General features: G+C 38.7%; 1 long non-coding RNA gene across 1 annotated transcript; it reads right to left on the reverse strand.

The window, feature by feature from the left end:
- Positions 1–13,929: 13,929 nt before the first annotated feature.
- LOC115341682 lies at positions 13,930–15,141 on the reverse strand. The gene is made up of 3 exons (XR_003923484.2): positions 15,040–15,141; positions 14,678–14,800; positions 13,930–14,124 (listed from the first exon to the last, which is right to left on the reverse strand). It is a non-coding gene; the product is annotated as an uncharacterized LOC115341682 (long non-coding RNA).
- Between the last annotated feature and the right edge of the window lie 1,935 nt (positions 15,142–17,076).

Raw genomic sequence — 17,076 nt, forward strand, 5'->3', positions numbered from 1 at the left:
TGGAAGACAAACACTTCAGTAATTCCCCCCCCCAGTTCTTTAATAAAGATCTTACATGTGGAAAAGTAAGATAACCACATAAATTTTAATGGCACAGTAAAAACAGCTATTCACAAAGGTTCAAAAGACTAGTAATTAATTTGCACACTCCCTTTTCTTGCTTGTTTTATAAATGGACATACCTTGCCTCTATTAGATTACCCTCTCCCAGCTAGTGACTTTAAACATTAATTACCTGAAAAATTCAGGTCAGGTGCCTAGCACCTAACTTACAAGACACTTGGAATTGAAAACATCTTCATCCAGTGTTGTCAGCTAAAGGATGTGGGATAGAGATTGCATTGAGGTTCACAGAAAGAGACTGTAATATGAAGGAGTGAGTTAGAAAAGTTTCTGAACACAATTGCAGATTCTCCCTGTTGTGAAAGTTACAATCGCTTTTGGCAAAGCTCTGCACCTTGGAATAGACTTTAAATCTTTAAAGCCAAGTAAACAGGCAACAAAGTCAACAGTCACATTATGATTAAATCATCTGAAAGCATGCATATGTCTGTGTCTTCTTATCTGTTTGTGTGTGCAAATATTCTGTATTAAGAATTATCAGCATTAGAATTCAGGAGGGTGATTAAAAATGTTTGAGGATAAAGACAGTAAATAAAAAATTATGTGTCTCTCATTCAGTGTGGAACAGTAGTATCAGTAACAAGTTTTGTCCTTGCAGGAAGAAAATTGCATTTTAGAGGAGATTAGGACTTTTAAAATAATGTTCACTCATTGTACTACAGTAATGAAAAAGAAAACAATGGAAACTTTGATTTGGTACAACTAGAAGGACAAAGCAATCCTACCGAGTTCAGCAATTCCAGTGTGTGTCCGTGAAAGTCTCTGGAAAGATACCTCGGGAGTTTGCCTCCTAGAAAGACATATATTAGTGACAGACTTGGGAAAATGAGTTACGGAAAACTTGCAGCCTCTGACTTGCTTCTGAACCATATGCACATGGTCCTTGCTGCCCTTTATATCCACCATAATGACGTACCTATCCTGCTGCGGAATCAAAACCATGGCAGGCATAGGATGAAAGGATGTGGTATATACTTACTTTGCTGCCTCCAGTTTATTTTAAAATATTAATAAGCTAACTTTATATTGCCAGGCTGCCTGCCAGATCAAGTACTATCTGTCTGCATCTCTAACTTTATGCCAGATCAGGCTTTTTCTCTTCTTTTCTAATTAGCATAAAATCAGCGTAAAAGCGCATAGCCAGCACAAATCCTATACGCACAGGACATTTGCCCAAGCACGGTCCAAACCAAAGGTGCGTTGCTGTGTGGGGTAGATCCAGTTCTAACACATATAGGACCATGGCCTCACAAACGCCATCTCCAGTCTCCACAAGGTAAAGCCATTAACACTGAAGGACTCCAGCAGATCCCAGGGAGCCAGGAAAGCCCCACAGAGCCTGTGGAAAGAGCTTCTACCCAGCAGGGTCCAGGTCACGTGTAGCATCCTTGGTACTCCAGTTTTGAGACCCTTTGTGTCATGACAAGCCAGGGACTTCTGCAATTCAAACTGTATATCTCATGAGCACAGACCTGAGTTAGCTTCAAAGCAACACCACTAGCAGATTGGCCAGATTCCTGTCCACTCTGGTGTATGCCCCAGGCCCATAATATATCTCTTTGCAGTCTGAAGCTGTATGGTTATCTTAACTGAGTGAGCTGGTGTAAAGAGAACTTGGTATGCCTACATGAGCAGCAAGTCATCCCACTGGATTTCAGTGCTCAATCAGCATAACAGAGTTGCATGACTCACTAAAGCACATGTAAGAGAAACAAGGTGAAAGCCCCAGATGGCCATGAGTCCTATTTTTATTACATGGTTTGAAACCCATTTTGCACAAAGGTAGAATCTATCAAAAGTTACATGTGTTTGGGGGAAAACTGTAAATGCTGACCTCCTAGCATGTGAGATGCTAATTCATAAACCACAAAAACATCTAGAATCACAAAACAGTGCTTGTTGTTAACAAATTAAATGTTACTATATATGAATGTAAATAGAGTTATACAAAGAAATTAGCTAATACTGCTAAGATTTAATGCCAGCATACTGAATAGCCCCATATTTAGATTTATTTTATGAGTTATATTGATTACCACACTGATGATGCAAAAATCTTATATAGCATTTCAATATTATAATAATTTTTTAAAATTTTTGAACACTATTAATAAAAGAAAGTTTATCTCCAGAAACAACTCGGGCTTCTGGCTTGTTTGTCTTTTCCTTGCTTCATTACAGTGATGTTGCCAGTTAGATTCAGTGATAAACATAACTTACGCACTCCAGGCCAGAATTGTCTTAAATTATGCCTACAAAAACTGTCATTGGTTAAGGTACTAGGAGATGGGTAACTTGAATTACAAGTAATAAAAAGTCTAAAATAGTCTTAGAAAGATTTTTCTTCATTTGTTTCCCTATGAGGTAACAAGAGGTAAATTCCCTGTTATTCGACTTATCTGTTAAAACAAAAGTGACAGTGTACCTATAAAGACAAACATTCATTTGGAACTGAAAACTCAAAAGTTTAGAAGAATGTTTAACCAATATGCATCTGCACTGGAATAAATATTGCCCTCAGGGGCTATTACAGAAACACAGCATTGCTGGAGGGAGAATTATTCAAGTTAAAAAGTTCTCCTTTATTCACCAGTCCTGTGAAAGAGAAGCGTGAAAATGGGATCCTTTTAAATGAAAAGTCTTGACTAAATATTCGAGTCAATGGAAGATGACATAGGAATAACTCTGTTTAGGAATAGACAAGGAAACTCCATTTTAACAAGGCATCAAATATCAAATTAGAACAGCATAGCACCAAGGAATTCAAGTTGCTCATACTGCTAACATTTTAATATATTCAGAGGTGTATGACTGGCTTTTCTTTGCTGTATGGCGTGGCTGAGAATATATCAGCATTAAGCAAATAATGGGAGTGTTGCTATGGGCTTCAGTGAGAGCAGGCCTTGGTGTAATGCGTTAAGACATCATCCAAGTAATTTTCTTCTTGCCATCTTCAATTTGGTGCAGTACATTATCATAATAAAGGGAGCTGGGAGCAGGAAGACTTGATTAAGTGTCAAAACGCTCTCAGAAACTCAAAAAATTGAGAATTTTAGTGTCAGTTCTTTGATTTTCAAAGCAGACAATAATCTTAAAGGACAAAAGAAAAATGGGCAAGGAACAAGTTGGAACACTCATATTTAAAAATAAAACAACACAGTGAGGTCCTTGAATTCCTGCCTTAAGCAACGCAGGACTGGGAGGGCTTGATATACAGTCCTTTGTACTGTTGAGTCTTTGGTCAAGACCCTCAAAAGTAACTAGGGGCTAGGTGTTTGGCTCCTGCTTGTTTCAGTATGCGTTAGGCTGGTAGCTGAATGCAAGAGTTGGGGCCTTCACAAGTTTATACCTCTGCTTATCCACATTAAAAATAACATTTTGCACTAAAACTATTCAGACTTCACTTGAAAGCTAAAATAATGATTCTTAATAACATTTTTGTGAATTACTTTATTGTTTTATCTCCATTTTGCTTACGAAAAAATAGAGTTATAGAGCAACAGTGACTTGTTTAAAGTTACTTTCATTATTTTTTTTTTGGACCACTGCCTCTCCTGAGGAATACTAATATCCCCTATCTGCAAGCAGCATTGGAAGGATAAATTAATTAATATTTGCAAAGAGCTTTGGAATCCTGAGCTGAAAGGTGCTAGATAAGTGTAAAGAATTATACTGTAAATTATGCATAAGTATTGTGAATGCTGCTTTTTCAGATGTGTCTGCTACAAAGATCACTCAGTAGTTCAGACATCTAAAACATGGATGATGCAAGACTGTTTAAGAATTGATTAGTGTACCTTTGGGGGTATAAGAATGGCAGTCTACAGCAATGCAGGAGACAACAGCTCCCATATCATGAGAAAAATGACATTTCGAAACCATAAGAAGTTCCTTATGCCTTTGAAGTTGCATCTTAGTTCAAAGCCAGTCAGTATTCTTTATTTTTCATATAATTATGAAAGTGGTTTCATGTCAATAAGTGCTTTTTTTAAAGAGAAAACAACCTAGATGGAGCAGTTATAAATCCAAGGGAAACTCTCTCCTCTCTGCTGCTATCAGCCACCATTCGGGCTCTCCTGAAAGCTGCTTAGAAAGCTTCTTAAGCAACTATCCACAGTTGTACTGCTTTAAAACCAGGGCTGAATGTGAACCATAAAGTATTCTATTCTTCAAAGGCCCGGAGAAACAAGACTGCTAATGAGACAGAAATGACAAAAGAAGGAGCAAAATGTGCATCTGGGCAATAATAATGAAGCTTTGTACTACAGGAGTGGCCAAAGAGCCCTGCGTAAAAAGGATACATTTTGTCTGAGTCCAGGTCTATGCAATGAGCAAACTTTTTCCAGAGAACCACTGACTACATCGACTACTGACTAGACCAGACAGCCCAAGCAAACTGGCTAGGGCCCTGACTTCAATGCCTCTGTTGGGATTGGCTGGTACTAAAATGGGATTGACTGGTCCTGGTATGGGATTTTCATGCCACAGCAGGAAGGAAGGAACTGCAGGTCTACTGATTATTCCATTAGCAAAACACATTTCAGTAAATAATCTTCAGAACCTGAAAATATAACATAAATTAAGAGCAAGAGAGATGAAGAGGTTTGCCAGGGCATTGGATGGGTGAAAAAGCCCTGCTGATCCTTGACATACAACTTTCACAATGAAATATCTGGATAATATCTGGTAAAAAAAATTGTAAAGCATCTGCCACTAAAACAAGAAAAATTTTATTTCCCCAATTTAAAAGAAACCACCAGCAAAGCTGTCCTGTTCCCTTGACAACCTCAGTCTCTCCTCCACCGGCCATGGCCTTTGTTCACCTCCCCAATTAACACATTGGCTCCTGTGCCTCCAGGGCTGTCATCTCCTGCCAGCAGAGTGGCACAAATTCGGTGTCTTTAGCACAGTCCTAATGGATGTATTCAAGCTAATAACAAAAGGTGACCTACTAGGCAAGTAGCAGAATGTATGTAGACTTGGAGGACTGTGGTGGTCTGAGCTGCAGCTAAAGCCTAGGTTTGAGTTGGATAATAAGACTTGTGAGGCTGAACGTTAAAGCGGGGAAGAAACACGAAAGACAGAAATTCAAAGCAAAAGGCAGACAGAACATTACAGTGAGAGTGTCAGTTAAAACAAAATCTTTGCAGTGAACTAATAGTTAGGGAGGAAAGGAGGAAACAACATAAAATAATACTACAGAAAATATTGAAAAGAAAAAGCCCAAAAAAGAATTGGGTGGAAGGTGGAAGGACTGCAGGAATAAGGACTCTTCTTATGCTTTCCTTTTCAATGTTATATTCTTCACGTAATGATGTGTCACTGTATGATTCAAAAAAGAATACGTGTCTTTTTGGCTTTTTCATTTCAAAACCAGAGAGAAAGTCTGAAGAACGTGACCCTGCCTGTGAGGTTGCAGCAGCTCTGTGGCCTGCATGAAAAGATCACCAAGCTGAGAGTGAATTTTTCGTTATGCCCTGCTGTGCCCAATAGCTTTCCACCAGCCTTCTATCAATATTGACAGTGTGTAACAACCCTTCAAATTTCTCATCTCCTACCTGTGGTGAGGTAACTTCTTCACAGGATTTGAAAGCCAGCCCAGAAAATAAGAAGCAGCCCGAGTCCTGGGTCACCCTTTCATCCAAACCTTGTGTGATCACCCTGGCAGAGGTGAGTACAGGTTATAAAATCCATCTCGTAAGGGGAGTTTGAACACAGCAGCATTTCCAACTCGTGAGACTCAAATTAGTGTCTAAATAAGAAGTTAGGTTCTTTTTATCCAAGGTGCCAAGCAAAGACGAAGTGGTGAAGCATTATATCCCTGACAATCAGGCCAGTGGCATTCAGCTTGTTAAAGGGATAATGTCTATTTTTTTGAGTAATAGTCAAATTGTCTAACTTCAGCAAAGAATTAACTGTGTTTTCAATGTGAATATACTAAAAGTAAAAAGAAACCAAAATGTGTAATATTGTTTCACCATGGCCTTTTCAAAACAGAAAATAATTTGCCCTGGGATCAAATGGGCATATAATGTTCATGATTTGCATAATAAGGGTGACCTGAAGGAATTTAGAAGGGAAACAATGACTATGCAGAAAGTTCTTTCAAATGTCCTAGGAAAGCAACCATGACAGAAAGAATGCATCCCTCTTGTTTTTATTTCCCTTCACTAATAAGAACATTTGGATTAAATGTGACTGTGTTAGAGTAGGTCATGTACTAGCAAGACACTGCTATTTCACACAGCAAATGTATCATGTATCATGTAAAAATGAAAATTGGTTGAAAAAATGACGAGTATCACTAACATGCTTTAATATGATGCCAGCTTAATTTTTTATTTAAATTATACATAGAAAAAGTTACCTACATTAGTGAGCTTGTTAAGAAATTATCAGCAGACGCAGAGTGAGCAAGATAGTTTTCTGTTACGGCAGATACTTCATTGGCCTTAAATTGCAATTTTGTTATTGGAGATGTGTATGTGAACTGGAAAATCACATCCCCTTGCCACTAATTTACACAGGAATTTAAAATTAATTTTTCATGCAATGCCAAATGCCTTTGTGTGTTCATAAGCTATTAGGCCATATGCCACACATTATTTTGCCAGGTGTTAACATGGTACAGACAATTTACATGCCCCCTAAGATAGCTGAGAGTTTTTGAGGGACAAAATTGAAGGAAGAATATAGGATGAAAATAACAAGCTTTGGAAAGAATTTTTTGAAGACTTGAAAGGACTTAAAAACAATGTTCTGACAACTTCTCAGTAAGAACAACCATATACATCTTAATCCACAGACCTCAAAAGATACAGAAGATGTGTAGCGTTGATGAAAAATCTAACCTGACATACCTTGTCCAACAAAGTTGTCACTGACTTAACGAGCTTTTAAAAAAGTCTGTCTTTAAATGCTTAAACTGGAGAGTGTAGCAGAAAAGATGGTCCAAATAGTCCTAGCACAGTAAATTATTATATTGAGATAGTCTCTTCTCCTGTCTTAGGGTTTTACCTATTAAGTATTACTGACGATTCATTCAGGAGAGGGAGGGAAATGAATTATTTAGGTCTGTTATGTGTTAGAAATGAAGTGCGGTTCAGTAGTCTATGTCCAGTCCTAAAGAGTGTCTATCAGTTCCCCAGTTCTCATATAATTTCTAAATACCAAAGTCAAACAAAATATTGTTTTAATTCCTCTCTGCCCGTAGGTCAAATAAAACTATGCACATAAATCCACAGGCAGTGATATAAAAATGCCATACCTTTATTATTTTCTCATAACAACTGGATCATCTGAAACTCATGTATATTTGCATGAGGCCATTTAAAGATACTAAGATGAGCACTATAGCACATCCTTAAAATCGGAAAACAGATAAATATATCCTTCAGGCATACAACTGGTAACAGAAACACAACCCATGAGCAGAGGTGTTGAATGGTTCACTCAATTAAGCAGATTTTCAGCCCACTTGAATACTGTTCTCCAGCTCTTGCCTAATCTTAAATTATTGTAGTCATTAACATATAATCATTTAGTTGTATCATGCTGTGTTTGCCTGCTACCGAAAAGCCAGAGAGCTACTCCATGAGCAAATAATTATTAGGACACCGGTTCACTGTTCACTTAGCAACATCTGCTGTCAGGTTTGAATCACTTTGTCTCCAGGCAAATATTAGTGGTTAAGGGTAAGATTCACAACACTGTCTGAGATGCAAGTAATAAATACTTAACAGCGGGGACTCTCTTCAGCTCAGACCTCTGCTAATTATTCTGTGCATGCGCCTGCCAAATCTCACCAGGTTTCCCCTTCTTTCCCCACTATTAGTTCAGTATGGTTACCTTCAGTGCCATTATGAAGGCTAAAGGACACTAAACATCTTCTTTATGGCACTGGCCATGCTGGTGTATTATCAGCTGCTTCAACACGCTTTGGGCTGTGATGCTTCAGCTCAAGCAATTTGCTTCAGCTCAAGCAGAGGTTATGGGTATGATGCCATTTTTCCATATGAAATTCTGTACTCCATGTGGTTCAAGAGCCTTCCGGGTTTGCTTCTGGGAATGCTCATACAAAAGGAGTTTCACAGTCTGTGAACCTGATTGTTAGTCATCCCTGTGAACGCTGCTTCACACAAGCTCCTCTGCTGGGTCCAAATGAGTACTGCTATAAATGAGTAACAGGTTGCACAGTCAGACCCTACAAATTAGAGCAGTAGCACAGAAAAGTGCTTTACAAAAATACTTATTACATGATGCTTTCTTTTTGCCCTTGCACAGAAATTGCAGGTAAAGGTTGATGCAGCAGGTGGTATTAAACAATAGTTAACAGGTAATAGAGAAACCAGCAATGGTATTTATTTTCCAGGAGTCCCTGAGGAGAGAATGGGTTAAAAACTGAGGGTGGGTTCAAGCCAATTTTTACATGGGATTTGGGAGTGTTTTACATGCCAAGAGGCTGCCCTTACCAGTGAGGCCAAGAAGCCAGTTACTTTCCACAGGCATAGCTTGGGCAGTGGCATGGCTCAGCCCCTTTACCAAGCCTTGCTTCTTGCTCTGCCTTCACACGTGGACTGAAAAGTCCAGTTCAGACCTGGGAGGAGATGGTATCTCAGGCTTGAGGCACCTTCACTATATCTCCAAGGAGAACAGGCACCACAGAAACTTTGTGAATTTCATAAGGGCACCATAAGGTAGACAGGAACAGAATGGATACAAACCTATCCAAGCTTAGATGTATCTGTCAAGTAGGTTGAGTTTTATCAATTAGTGATGGCAGTTTTGCTGAGAATTCAAGAAAGCATGAAAGGCCAGCTCACTTCAAAATATCTTTTCTTTTTCTAGCTCTGAGAGTAGCAGCAGAAGTGCTATTTTTGTAGTGTGAGGTTCAAATCTTTCTACAGCTGGCAAGAACTTAGAGAAGAAGAAAAATACATCAATATTCTCAATCACTTCTTACTCAGACCTGAACAGCTATTGACTATCATTCTTTCTACCTTTAATCTCTTAATCCAATTAAAAATTCTATAAAATGGTAGAATGTATTAGATGAAGACTAATTTACCAGGGACAGTCCCACTGATTTCAAAGAAGAATTGGTACTCGCCTTTACAGTGCAATTTTGATCTAAAATATGCACTTCATGAATCGTGAGTATATTATTTATTGGGCAAAAGCCCAACCGATTTTGAATATGATTTCAAGAGAATCACTGGAAACAAAGAGGACTAGATCATGTCAAAGTTCTCTGCAAAGAATGAAATGTGCTTTTCCCATATTTCATGTTCCCAATCATAATAAAAATAGCTGTATGTCATATTATATAACATTTTATTCATAAGGCCAAACTTTGCTGGGAAATCTCCGTGCTTTGACTTTAGTGGGGTCACCATAGGTATATGTCAAGGTAAAATTTGTGCTGTAATATTTACAACTGAATTTTCCCCTGCATTTAATATAATTAAGTTTAGTATTGCAATATCTTTATATCAGCAAAATGTCACTGCAAGCTAGATCCTCATGCCCTTATAAACAATGAACAGAATAGATACATTGGCACTTGTTTTAAAAGTAAGGTACAATTAACTGTCTGTAACTACGAAAGTTTGAGTTGAGCCTTGGAACCATGCGTCAGTGATTCTTCTTAGGCTGAACATGAAATTCATGGATTTCAATGTATTTCTTTTGTAAAAGACCTTTTGGTATGTCATTATTTTCAGGGATTATTGTCGAGAAAAAAAAAAGTCCATTATTTAATATGTAGTGCTATTCTACCATTGGCATCTGGAATTCAACTGCACAAGCTTAGTGGTAAATCGACAACACTGTCTGAATTAAATTTAATGTTACCTCTTTTACTTTTCAATGTCTACTATCCTCAGAGACCATTCAACAAATAGAGTACCCATTGTTGACATTTTCCTGTTCCTGTCACTATTTAATAAAAATTTTAAGGCAGTGCTCACTATTAAAGATAATTAAAAACCAAAAATCCATCTTCAGAGATGCATAAATAATAAATAAATAAATATAATCACTATAATCTTAAGCATTCTTATAAAATTGTGTATATCCCATGTACCATATTGCCTAAGCAATGGCTGGTTCCACAGCTAAGGGAACATATTTCCTGAAATCCATGGGGCAGAAATTCTAAAAAATAAAATTTTTTGCTTCAGGAGACAAGACAATCATCAGCTGGTATACTATTAGGTGATTTTTCTGAGTGTGGTTTCTTCTGTTATGCTCTGGCATTGCTTGTTCTGCTGACAGCCAGATTGACGATAGGGACTAAACCAGACCATTCTTCTGCTCTGCTTTGGCAATTCCTTTGTTCTTCAGAGAATCTTATGCTTGTCTTAAAAGTCCCATATCTGACATTGTACCCATCACTAAACTTCCTTGTTACTTCTGGGAGACCCCTGTGGACTTTACTTGTGATGGTCATGTTCGGAATCTTTCTGAAGGGGTATGCTCTAATAGTACAATACGTTTTGTGTAAAGCATTACTGCAGGGGCTGGTCAATGAACAAACTATGATTCAGTTTTCACCTTGCTTTTTGAAAGCAGTAAGGTACTTCAATCCTTCATTGAACAAATTACTCAGCCATGTGTGCCTACTCAAGGTCTCTCATTCCTCAGGCAGGAGAGCCTCTTCTTTTCCACTTTCTACATAAACAATGTTCTTTATCTTCCTTTCTTTCTTCTTTTTGGGGGGATTGTTTGGGATTTAGGCTGGTTTTGGGGGTTGGTTTTTTTGTTACTGGTAGCTGGAAAAAGGAAGTACTTTACTTCTCTGTGACTTAATAGATTCAGTAACACTCTACATGAACTTTGGTCAGGTGGCCTGCAGAGGCCAAGAGCAAATCAAAGTTCATTGTCAATAGAGCCTGCCCCTGCAACCCTGAACATTTCTGACTTCAGAAATACTTAATATTTAAGCAATATTCCCTGAGAAGACTCATACTAAAACTAGAGTTGGAAAGATGATTGACAAAGTGCATAGCCAAGGCACTTCAGGACATGGTTTAATGGGCATGGTTGACAATTGGACTCGATGATCTTAAAGGTCTTCTCCAACAAAAATGATTCTATGATTCTATTCTATGACTAAGACATGATTTTTGGAAGGGTGGTACTGGATCTCAGTCTGAATGTTAGTACAGATAAGAAGAAAGAGGTACTCATGAAATGAACATGCAGCTAGGAAATTCTTTGTGTGAATGCACTTGCTGTCTAAGTGGGTTTCAGAAGTAATTTTGGGGGAAGCTGAAAAAAGAACAATCTAGCATAGGGCCCTTTTTTAATTTGAATCAGTTAACTATTCAATAAGGCAGAAGTAATGAAAGGAACAAGAATTTTTTTAGGCAGAGAAAATTTTCAGAGGCAGAGATCATTTTGTCTTTGAGTGAGGGGAAAATAGAGTACTGCAGGGAACAAGAAACTGAATGTGATCCTTAGTGCACTATGAGGAAAGAAGTAATAATCCAGAAGATATTAGTACAGCAGGGGCATTTTGATAAGTTAATTCAAGACGTTGGGAAGGATAAATGTCTGTCCATTTCACACTGACATTTGAAAAAGACTGGCAGAGAGTTTGCCTGAACTGGAGAGCGCTACTGGTTGCTCTTTGTATGTTATGCAGCTAGCAGAATGTCTCTTTCTTCCTTACATATTTGACTGTGGAATTTTGAGGGGGAGGAAATACCACCATTGGACTTCAATCTAACTGACTACTTTTTGATCCTGAAGACATTTGCTAGGGAAAATCTGAAAATTTTATATGGTTATGGGGCATACAGGAATTAGATGGAAATCCTATAATGTAGGCATGGACTTTTCTAAGAAATCAAGTTAAATAATTCTGATGTTCCAATGGCAAATTTAATGTAGGTTCATATAAAATAGTTCTGACTCCAACATGCAGCAAAATTTCACTGAAGACTTGGAGGGTGCTGTAAAACTTCCATAACTTTTATATGTGAAAGTTAACATTGAAATGGATCTAAATTGTTTTGGAGGCTAAGATTAAAACATGGAATACTCTTAAACTGGAGCAAGTGTCTAAAATAAATGCGGAGGTTCAGTAAAGACAAATGGAAATAAGTTCACGCATGGGAGAGTAATCAAAGTCAAGAACACAGTTAAATAGGGTTCATCAAGGAGTGTGTAAAGATCAAAGTAAACATAAATTTGGGATAAGTCTGCAATCATAAAAAAGGCAGTTCCTGTATTGGGTTGTATCAATAGGATTATTGCAGTAAATAAACCTTGATGGGAACACCTGCATTCCCAGTGCTGCTTTGGCTTTACTTGAAATAACACCCACATTTTGGGATGCTGCATTTCAAAGAGAATAGAAATCTGCAGAGAATCAAAAGAGCAGCAAGCTTCCTAAGATACTTGAAAACTTGATCCATGAGGGTGTGATAAGAGAATAAAGCAATGACAGAATGTGAATACCCTATAATATAAATTTAAAAAAAAACCCACAATACAAAAAATACAATTTTAGAAGGAGAAAATCTTATGTCACAAGCCATTATCATTTGTTAGTAGAGGAGACGAAACAGTTGTGCCCTGTCATGGGAGAATGTGATTAAGTATTAGAGGATGTTTAATAATTATTTCTGGCAGAAGAATCACTTGCAAGGAAGCTGACTGAAGTAAACTCATTTGAAATATTCACAGCTAGTTCTGGGACCGTGAGTAATACTTGCATCAGTTCTACCATGACTCAGGAGGATAAGCTACTACAGATGACTCACTTGAAGTCTCTTCCCACTCTCATAATTCACAAAAACTCATTCCAGTGTGTTTACTTAATTTAACTAAAATACTAGACTGAAAATACCATCCTATGCCTCAAGTTGTTCAGAGTGTTGGAAGTATAAATTCTATCAATTGAAACTATTTCAAAGGGAGATATCTTTAAGGACCAAACCAATATACACCAAGGTTTTAAAAAGCAGATGGTAATGGTAAAGAATACTGTTTTTTTCTACTCCACTCCCTACTAGCCAGATTTTCCCTTCTAATGTAATGCAACATCTGTTTCTAATTCCAAAGCAGACCAGACTATTGTGGAATCATAGCAGATGTACTATTTTTGTACAGATTACATCTTACATGATTTATTAGATTTGTAGAGTGGCATCTGTGACACTTTATTATCTTGGAAATAGTAGTAATTAGAAACGACAGAGTTGCACCAAAATGAGTTTGAGCTTAATGTGAATAGAAAATCCAGATAAAGGGTTGATAGTCCAAAGTCATTCAGGAAGTTAATAGCAAATCAAGAAGTGGGGTATATCTCTTAAATATCAACCCATTATTTCATTCATTCACAGTACAGCATACCAAATTTGTTCAGTTCCTTCCCACTGAGAGAGGAATCATGGAGAAATGACAGGGTCCCATGTATCAGAGACTACGTATAGAAGGCTGGTCTCTCTCTACTACTCATTAGGCAATAATTTTAAAAGGTGTAGCATTAAAATTGTATGAATAGGGTTAGACTCAGAACTTATCTTAAACACCAAAGGTAGGAATCAGGCATAATTTAGTTGTCTTTATACAGAATATAGGTGTTCCAGCTCCTTTTTGACTGCCTCAGAGGCACCAAAAGTCTCCAGGCAGTAGAGGTTTTGAGTTTGAATTTTCATAGAAATTGTATTTCTGGAATCTTAACTTTTACAGAGCTGAGTAGCTCTGCAACTGTCTTATGATTATACACAGCTAAGAGCTACCTAACACTCATTTTAGGCACTAGCTAAGGACACTCCCCAGACCATGCTCTTTTCAAAATAGACAGGCTGTCTCTGTTTTCTTTCAAAAGATTCTTGGAAGAATATGCACCTTCTCTGTTACACTATAAAATTCAGCATTATTAAAAACATGGAGAGTTATTCCTCTGAGAATTCATTCATGTTCCTCCCAGAAGAGTTCTCTAGACATCAGGCTACATTACAGAGCCTTTTTCTATGAATCCTCTTGAAGCTGAAAAAGAAATCAAAATGGAAGGCAACTGTCATGAAGCTGGACAGAGAGAACTAGTGTTAAAGAGCATGATTTTGTATACAAATAGGTAATGCATTTGGCTAAGAGAGAGGATATATTTGTCTCTTGGTCTGTGAAGACTGTTCACATTATTGGGGTGAAAAAACTTTTGGAAAAAAACATAAATCACCATTAGAAGAATGGTGAGAGCTTTTCTCCATCACCTTAGTGCTTTATTAGGCTGTAGAGTTTTATCTGCTCATGGTTTCTTTTTCTAGGATATAGTGAAACTTTTCCAGGCATCGAACCACAGCTTAAAGAGTCACTTGTTAGGACAGTCTTATAAAGCTGCAGATATGGTTTTGAATCCTTTCAGATGTAAGCAATATTGGGTTTCTAGCATGTTGGAGAGGAATACATTGCTAGCAAAAATACAAACAAACAAAAAGAAATTAACCTTCTTTAGTGAAGGAGGTTGGTACCCACATAGAGAACGTCAGAGTTATACATTCCTAATATACAGAGGTATCTTTCCGTATGTCTTTGGACTCACCTTCCAGTTTTCCTTTTTATTAACTGAAGGTGACAGTTCACCTACACTGTCAGGCACGTATACATCAGGCAGAACCTTGTTCAAAGTTTCTCGTTTTGACTTTTGAGATGCCACTGGCCAAGCCTACGTGCAGGAGAAGAAGTGTTCAGGAGTGCTTGTCATGGTTTTGGTCATCAACAAACTCTTCCTGCATTTTCACCCTGCCTCAGGAAGAGACTGGGCTGTGCCTGCACATCTGAGTGTCTTTGCTGTCCTTACAAAAGGATCATTGATGGATGAAAAGCATCTACCCAAAACCAAGTTTGCCACAAACATCCTGAATCCAGACCATGCTGCGATCTGCCATTCTCCTGAGTACTGACCTGGTCCAGCTCCTTCTCTGCTCCATGTAGAAAGGCTCAGCTGAAAGGCCCAGCTCCAACAAAATCTTTAGATTTTTATTTCTGAAGTCCTCTTTATTTTCCTATTCAACAAAATGTGAAGTTAGGAATTCAAATGTGAGTTAAGGGACTCTGTATTTTCAATTTGTACCTAAATGGCAATGTTGCAGTCCTTAAGTTTCAGATGCACAAGGCTTTTATTGCACTGATCCTTTACAGTTTTCCTTTATAACTATCAGGCATCTGTTCTGAATTAATTCTGGAATACTCAGAAAAATGAAAATATTTCTGCAAAGACTCTGAAAGAACCAATCCTTTCATTCTACATATTGATAGGCCACAATTAATTTTCTATTTGGATTTTCAAAAATATTTGAATATGACTGACTAGGGGTCCTGGTAAGTACTGGTCAAAATTAACAATTTTTAATGAAAAATATCAGATTTTTCAGCTTTTTATACTTTTATGGATTCTAGAAGGGATCAGTTCACTTTTCTCCAAAAATATTTATGTCATTTGCAATACGTGGGAGAAAATTAGTGAAATATTTGCCTATTAAAAAGATTGCCTAATGAATAAAATTTGTGGGTAGGAATTTCATCCTAATTTAAAAAATAATGATGGAATTTAGGAATCCATAAAATTTGGTGTTGATATTTGTGGTGGGTTAACCCTGGCTGGATGCCAGGTGCCCACCAAAGCCATTCTATCACCCCCCCCCACCTCAACTGCTCAGGGGAAAGAAAATGTAACAAAGGGCTTGTGGGTCGAGATAAGGACAAGGAGAGATCACTCACCAATTACTGTCACGGGCAAAACAGACTCAACTTGGGTATTTTAATAATAATAATAATAATAATAATAATAATAATAATAATAATAATAAAGACTCAACTTTATTGCCAATCAACCAGAGTAGGGTAATGAGAAATAAAACCAAATTTCAAAACACCTTCCCTCCACCCCTCCCTTCTTCCCAGGCACAACTTCACTCCCGGATTCTCTACCTACCCCCCCAGCAGTGCAGGGGGACAGGGAATGGACCTTACGGTCAGTTCATCACTGCTTCCTCCTCTTCAGGGGCAGGACTCCTCACACTCTGCCCCTGCTCCAGCGTGGGGTCCCTCCCACGGGAGACAGTCCTCCACGAACTGTTCCAGCGCGGGTCCCTTCCATGGGCTGCAGTCCTTCAGGAGCACGCTGCTCCAGCGTGGGTCCCCCACAGGGTCACAAGTCCTGACAGAAAACCTGCTGAGCGTGGGCTCCTCTTTCCATGGGGCCACAGGTCCTGCCAGGACCCTGCTCCAGCACGGGCTTCCCACGGGGTCACAGCCTCCTTCAGGCATCCCCCTGCTCCGGCGTGGGGTCCTCCCTGGGCAGCAGGTGGAGATCTGCTCCACCGTGGACCTCCCTGGGCTGCAGAGGGACAGCCTGTCTCACCATGGTCTTCCCCACGGGCTGCAGGGGAATCTCTGCTCCGGCGCCTGGAGCACCTCCTCCCCCTCCTTCTGCACTGACCTGGGGGTCTGCAGGGTTGTTTCTGTTACATGTTCTCACTCCTCTCTCCAGCTGCCGTTTCTGTGCCTGCTCCAACTTTTTTTCCTTAAATGTGTTCTCCCAGAGGCACTACCACTATCGCTGATTGGCTCAGCCTTGGCCGGCGGCGGGTCCATCTTGGAGCCAGCTGGTATTGGCTCTGTCGGACATGGGGGAAGCTTCTAGCCGCTTCTCACAGAAGCCACCCCTGTAACCCCCCTGCCGCTACCAAAACCTTGCAGCTACCAAAACCTTGCCGCACAAATCCAATACAATATTTAAAAAAAAACCCAAACCCTTCCAATACAGTGTGCTAATGAGTTATTTAAAAAGAGTAACACAGTAAAATATTTCAAGCAAAAAGTATTCATCACCTCTAGTGTCAGACTGACATATGGGAAGGTTGGTGTGTATTTGGATGTAAGTGTTAAGACGCAGAAAGAGGGGAATTTGAATATCAAAGCTATTCCATAGGCAAAACA

The sequence above is a fragment of the Aquila chrysaetos genome, chromosome 5, assembly GCF_900496995.4.
Source record: "Aquila chrysaetos chrysaetos chromosome 5, bAquChr1.4, whole genome shotgun sequence".
Taxonomy (NCBI): domain Eukaryota; kingdom Metazoa; phylum Chordata; class Aves; order Accipitriformes; family Accipitridae; genus Aquila; species Aquila chrysaetos.